This window comes from Vicugna pacos, chromosome 27 (genome assembly GCF_048564905.1).
Source record: "Vicugna pacos chromosome 27, VicPac4, whole genome shotgun sequence".
Lineage (NCBI taxonomy): Eukaryota > Metazoa > Chordata > Mammalia > Artiodactyla > Camelidae > Vicugna > Vicugna pacos.
Window position 1 is genome coordinate 278,915 of NC_133013.1, and position 7,720 is coordinate 286,634.

A 7,720-nucleotide genomic window follows, 5' to 3' on the forward strand; every position below is an offset into this window, starting at 1 on the left:
AGAGACACCCACCCCGGGGAGCCCTACTCTCGCCCCCAGCACAGCAGGTGTTCCAGGCCACACCCCAAGGAGCCCCATTAGGACTGTGGGTGCCCAGGCCTGCTAGTCAGACCAGCAGCCTAAGACCAAGGGATTATGCCCAGGTCACCCTGCAAACCTATTGCCCACCTCACAGCCCCCAGCCAGCAGGTCACCTGGAAGTCACAGTAAGTGCCCCACCCCATCCAGGAGTCTCTTCATTTGCCAGCACCACTGATGACAGGTTTCCAACCTTTGGTCAGTTTCACATAAAACAGCACCCTCTACTGTGAAGCGGGTGGTTTTCGCTTCTGCGCCCCATTTTTGCTACAAACATTAAGGGAAACCAAGAGGCCTTTTATCTACACTTTTCTGAAGACACCCTCCCACCCACAATACTCTCATGCTCAAGAGCTTTGGATCCACGTGATTTTGTTTCCCTTACACTAAGTGGCTCAAAACACTGAGGGATTCTTTCCCTTTTGAGGGTATTTGTACTCAGTTTATCAGCTTTAATCTGTTTTTGTCTCTCCCTTCAGTGTCCCTAGCAGTTGCCACTTAGTCACTTCAGCAGCCTCCTTCCCAACATCGAGTCTAGGAAATCAGCTGTGATGAGGGGCCCGGGGTCAGTCACAGAAGATGCAACTAAGGCACAGAGAGGCTACAAAATTTGCCCAAGAAGATCAGCTTCAACCCCCAACAGTGTGTGTCAAGGCCCTCTATATAACTCTTATGCTAAGCAAGCTAACTTTTTGTAGATTATGGTTATAAACAGATGAGGTATAAAAATACATACAAGGACACACATCAACTCTAAGATGCTCATTAACTCCACTATTTTGTTTCTATTTATTTCTATTAAAAAAATTAAGAACCTCTGCAGTCAATAGAGCAAAATATTACTGGGGGCTTTAAATCCAGAATATAGAGGTGTTAAGTGTGTCATTACTCAGACTTATTTGTATGTTCACAAAACAAGATGATTTGAATGTAACTCTCCCCTCCCTCTACTCACTACTGGGTCTCACCTGAGCTCCCAGACCACACATTCAAAAGCCTTTAAATTTACCCACAGCTGAACTCATCAGTTTTCCCCCAGAACTCCCTCTGCAGCTTTCCCTCCTCACAGCAAAGCAGGACCATCATTTACCTCATTAATCCACACAGAAACCTTGGCCTTACTCCATCCTACATTCACAGACAGCATTCATCCTTTCCTTTTTACCATCGAAACATGCCTTCAATCTGTTCGCTTTTACCCACTGACCATCTCACCACTCAAGGGGAAGCCACCAACACTGCCCACCTGGACTCACGAGTCTCCCAAGTGGCCCCACAGCCACTCTCCCCTACTTGAGACAAATGGGATTGTGTGACTTCCGCGTTTTATGGACTATTTTCAGACCCACTGTTTCTAGAAGAAACTCCAAGTTCTTCACCTGGTGAAAGTCTTTGCCATGAAACTGTCAGCTCAGGCAGGGCTGGACACGCCCTCTCCCCTCGGCCCCGCCCTCTGTCAGAGCATCAGCTTGGGAGGACCTGCTGAACTACACCAGCCTGTATTCTAAACCTGGTCTTGAGTTCTTAGCAAACTGCTTCACTTATCCATACAAATCCAAGGTAGATTAGAAAGATTTTAGGTGTTGAGCTAGACTATTGATTTGGAGATTTTGTACTAGCAACCAGCAAGGACATGTTCAATGATTCTGTCTTCTTAAAACCACATCCAGTTTAAAGGAGTAATTGTGGAATGTCTTCAGAGTAAAGGGGACTGTACTTTTACAGAATTTTTGTTTTATAACATGAACAACCCGGGCAGAGTCACAAAAGGAACTGCCTCACAAGTGACCGGAGACAGGTGAGAGGCATATAGCAACAGGTCATAAAGATAGTAAGAGCAAAGTTATTTCTCCAACCCCCGAAAAAATTCCTCCAAGAACCGAAAAATCTGAACTTTGAAAGTAAAATAATATCATATAAAGAAATGAAATAAATAATCCTCTTCATCAGGATTTCAAGGTCTGACTGCAGAATTTTTAGCATGCCATACTGAATCCTAGCACACAAAAGTCACAAGGACAAGTGGTGAGTAATTTCCAGGAAAATGGCAGTAATTCCTCCACTTGTAAGAGGACACACACTCACTTGTCGAAGGTGATTGTAAACCACATTCTGCAAAAATTAAGAAGTGTCAGTCACCGCTTCAAGATGGTGATGACACGGTAGGACGGCTTGGATGCATGCTTCTAACTGAGTCACCGGCATTCTTACACTGCAAGGGGATAAGGAGGCCCCCATTCAAGAGCAGAGATATTCCTGTCATGTCTCCCAGGGCTTTCCTCGGGGACTCAGTGCCCTGCAACATCCGGCCCCAGGCGAGGACACGCAGCGTAGCCCACACAAGCAGGAGGGGCACTGTGCTTGAGAAATCCCATCTCCGATGGGAGCAAGAGGGGCTGGTGTGGTTGTGTGAACCTATAAATGCTCATAGAAATACACCTGCATACATTCAAGTGATACAATTAACAGTAGCAGGCTATTTAACAAAATTTCAATTGTTAGTGTTAATTTTACCATTCCTTTCCTCTTGTTCCCTGCACTCTGAGACAGGCGTAGGCTCTCTCACACCTGCAGCTCTGACGCAATATTTGTGAAGTTATTTTTCTTTGCTTCAAGTGTCTTCACTCCCCGTGTCACTGTGACTGTCGTCTTTTAACACAGTCAAATGTCTTCCTGGATCTCTCCCTGAGTTCCTTCCTCCTGCTTCTCAGATCCTGAGATAAAGAACAGGTGAAGGCACATGACTAGAAAAGGCACTGTGGACTTGACCAAAGTCCTCAGGGAACCCCTAGGTGAGTGCTGCCCTTACCTTCGATTCTCAAGGTTCTGCCCAGGGTGACATCCAGACCGGAGACAGTCTTCGACCCAATTAAAAGCTGTGTGGTTTGGGTGCGGGGAAAGTTGCAGGAGCTGGTTCCGGATCCGAGTCCCTCCACACCTCTGCTCCTCTCTCTCCCGAGGCCCCGCTTCCAAGCCCCCAGGCTCCCTGACCTTCTGTACTTCTCTTCTACTCTACTCCAAGCCCTTTTCCTCTTCCTTTAGTCCCTGATTATCCCCAGCTGGAGTGATTTTTCCATCACAGTATCTGAAACAATTTCCTGCTGCTGGAAAAGAGGTCTCCAGAGGTCAATGCGCATATGGCGGTTCCTGAAGAGAGCCCATGGTTAGGGGGCACTCACCAACACTCACGGGGCATCAGGCATGTTACAGGGTTGACCACCCCCAACAAGAGTTTGCTGTGACCCCAAGGCACGCACAGCATACCTCCTCACAAACTGTAGTTGGCCCACTCATCTGTTATTAAGAAGCAAAAACAAAAAAATTTCTCATATTTCTTACTAAAATCATTTATGAGGTGTAAAAAGAAATTGTAATAGAAAAGAATAAATTTGACTCCATGTTAGATGTGTTCGTTTGGCTTTAAACCTGTACCCTGTTTTCTAGGCTCGGACTTGCTATCTCTGCAGCTTTTGTAAAAGAAAGTTGCCTTTAGCCTGAAATATCCAGGAGGGCCTATGCTCCGGGCTTTGATCTTGAAGGATGTTAGCTCTTCTACATTTATGTAGAGATGGCAAATTGCAAAATAGGGAATAACCTTTGTTTTTTTGGAGGTTTTACGGGGGCACCATGATTTGACACACATGGACAGCTGCAAGAACAAAGGATTCCAAGGACAAACAATTCGTACAGCAAGAACTTTGCAATAACTGACCACAGTCCCGCCACTTTTTACTATAAAAGGAGACTGAATTCTGACTTGGGGAAGAGAGTTCAACTGGATATCAGTATGCCATCTTCTGGGTCTGCCAGCTTTTTAAATAAAGTCACTATTCCTTACTCCAACACCTCATCTCCCGATTTATTGGCCTGTCAGGCAGCAAGCAGAACGAGTTTGGACTTGGTAACAAAATGAATGCACTGGAGGTAGTATGTCTCCACTTTTTCCTCATTTCCAGTATATCACAGCCTATCAATTTTGTATGCTGTTTAACAACACGACCAAAAACCTATTATATGGAATTGATTCCATGGAAATAAAATTATTTCTACTCTTTCAAAATTTATTTTTTCTTTTCTATTTTATTTTGTTGCTTATTGAAAAGAAAATACAAGTCAAATCATTTTATTTCACGTATTTTTTATAGCTACATATTCTAACTACTACAAAGATTTAAAATGTAATTAAATTGTTCATATATTAGTATAAAGATATATACACAATCAATGCAGATAAGGAAATGATTGGATATTTACTAAAAATCCACTGCACATCCAGTCTTTTACAAGCATATTCTGGAATATAAGCTCTATTATCCAGGGGTCCCCACCCCCATTCTCACTGCCGAGTCCCTTAGTAATCAACTACTAAGGCACCAGCATAGAACCACAGGATCACTATTTTAGGTATACATGAGGGAATTAGCTCATTCAATTCTAAAACAGAAATCTTAAAATAAATACTAAACTTATTTTCAGATAAAGAAAATTGGACGCAAAAAGAACAGTTTCTCCCCCACATCACAAAGATAATAACTGGTAAAGGCAAGACTTGAACTCATCTACCTGATTCTACAAACTAAGGTGGAAATCCAATTCGACTGGGGAGGGTCCAGCAGCACAGCCTATCACTCTATCTTCGTTCAGATCTAGCCTTAGACAGCCTGAGACCGTACCCCATTCCTATGGAAGTCGAGGGGAAACGATAACAGTAAGGATTTTATATTGAGTAGTTTCTTAGGTCTCATTTATATAACGTGTCAGCAGGTCAGCAGAAAACTCTGGGAAATATGAGTGGGAACTCAATATATCAGGACAGACTGACCTTCCCATGAGAGGCCTCATGGACATAATCTAAATGCAGCTGAGCAATGAAAACTAGCAAGACCATGGAATTCAAGCAAGAAGGATCCCTGCCATCCCCTCCCAGTTGCCTCTTCACCCGTGTGGACAAGATGGCAGAAGACCCAGTTTCTTCTCCAAGTTACAACATCATGGATTCTCACCCATAAAAAGTTATGACTCCATGCTGTCTTAAGTCTTTCCAACTCAAATATGATGACACCAATATCTCAGCAGAATGTCTATGTTTCCACTTTCTCTCTTCTATTAGGAGACTATATCTATGACCACAAAGCAGAAATCCAATTAAAAACACAATGCACGAAGCCTGGTGAAAGTCTGCATAAGAGACTTTGTTCTCACGCTCAGTGAATGAAAAGTCAGAAAAAGTAGTCCTTCTCCCTCTGCAGGTGGGAGGTAGCCTGATTGTGTGTGTGTGTATGTGCATGCGCGTGTATGTGTGTAAACCAAATACAATGTATTCTGGGATGTCTGGGATGTGTACAGATTTTTTTTATGTTACTGTCATTTCATGAGGATGAGCCAAACTTTAAAGTAATTTGAATCTAGTGTTCTGAAAGAGTCTCAGGCTCTTTTGGTGGAGGATGGGAAAAGGGAAAGGAAAGGAGGAAAGATGTAAATGAAGCAAAGGAGTAAGAATACTGCTACGGAAAGGCAAGACATTAATTTTGTTCCTACTTGCATCACACACAAATTAGGGACTGGCTTTCCCCCATGTCTTGTCAAGCACTAACTAGCAGAAGAAGAGGCGACAGCCCATTTCTCACTGAGCTTGTGACTGTACATGGCATCTTATAGACATAAATTATTTAACCTGATCAAACACTCAAGAAGCAGGCCGTAATTCTCCTATTTTGAGAGACAAGAATACAGGAGTTGAAAGGGTATATAACTTGACAAAAGTCAGTGGACCAGTAAACTAAAGAGGATGAATTCAAACTCAGATCTGAATGCAGAGTCTGATTTTCCCACTCCCAGGGCTCGAAAATCCTTAACTCACAGGCTCCCCAGCACCCCTGCATTGTTCCCGGCACCAAGCATTTCCCATGGCGATGGTCTCCAGCTCTCAGACACAGCACTTTGTGCAGCCAATAAACTCCATTCGACCTTGATCATCTACCTGCCTCGCCCAACAGGCTTCACCATACATGCAGGAAAGCTGGCTTTCAAGTGCATACAAAGCCACCCCTGTTCTGACCTGGCCTCTTCAGTGGCTTTTCCAGCATAAAGGCAGCCAAAAAACTGCTCACAGTTTGTACATGAGCCACATTACCTCTCTCCATGTGTCTCCCCACCTATACTACTTAGCTGTGACCATTTTGATAATCTTGGAAACAAATTTTTAAAAACAGAAAAGAAAGGATTCTGGAACAATTAATTAATACTTACAATTTTAAATGACAAGTTACAAAGTGAGTGTTTACAAACCGAATCTGCCTTCCTAATTGTCAGTTTTAACAGTTACAGAATATAATAGCAAAAAATTCTCACTTACAAAATTAACAAAAACATCAACAATAATCTGGAATAAACTCAAAAACAATGCCCATGTTGTACATGAAGAAACTACAGGACTGTACTGAGGGGTAAAGTAAGATGTGTGAATGTAGAGACATCAACATATTGTATGGAGGAAAGCAGTTTTGTAAAGATGTACGTTCTCCTAAAGATAATTCAAAACTTACTAAAAAATCCCATGACAACTCTTATCTATTTTTTTAACTTGAAAATAGTATTTTAGAATTCTTCAGGAGTAATAAACTCATTATACTAGCCAAGAAAATTAGGCATGGAAAAAAGAATTAAAAAAATCACACTGTCAAATATTATGTAAATTTTTACAATATGTAAGAAATAGCGCTGGAGTAAGAAAGTAAGATTGACAGAAATAAACCATGAGCTCAAAAAGAGACTCTAGTGTATATAAGTATTTTGTACAGGTGGGATTTCAAATCAAAGAGCAAAGTATGACTTCAATAATTGTCCTGGGACGATCAGGGAATCACCTGGAAAAAACAAATTCTATTCCTGTCATAATGACCACAAGAAAAATTACAGATAGTGATGTAAATATCAGAAAATATTAATAACAGCAAATACAACCCTTTGCTCATATTAATTCAACTTCTCCTCAGTATAACAAGTAGTATTATCATCTCCATCTTAGAGATTAAAAAAACTACAGAAGAGATTTATACCATTATAAGAAAGTATTTCTAAGAATAATATCAAGGATAAAACCCAAAAAGTAGACATTTACTATCTTAAGATTATTTTGGGACACAACAAAAATGAACCAACTGAACAAAATGAAAGGCAAGAAATGACAAGAAAAAGCTCTGTGATACATGCTGATGAAGACAAGGGGTTAATTTTCATAACATACAAAGAGCTGTCACAAAGAAACAAGACGCTCCCTCACTTAAATGTGTGCAAAAGTAAAAAGGAATCATTCACTTTTTAAAAGTCAGAAGGCTAATGAGTGAAAAACGCTCAATACCACACTGGTCATCAAGTGCAAACTAAAACAATGAAAAAGCACTTTTCTAATCATATTGGCAAATATTTTTAAAAGATATTCTAGCTAGTGTACATCTTTCATAGAACAAACTGTGAGTGATCTTTTAGGAGGACGACATGCCAATGGATATGTAAACTCTGAAAAACGTGTGTACACACAGACTGAACTCCACTTTTAGGAATCATTTCGTTAAGAAAAAAATCAGTTCAAAAAGATGTACTCATCAGGGCATTTACACAGCACTGTTTAAAATGGTGGGAA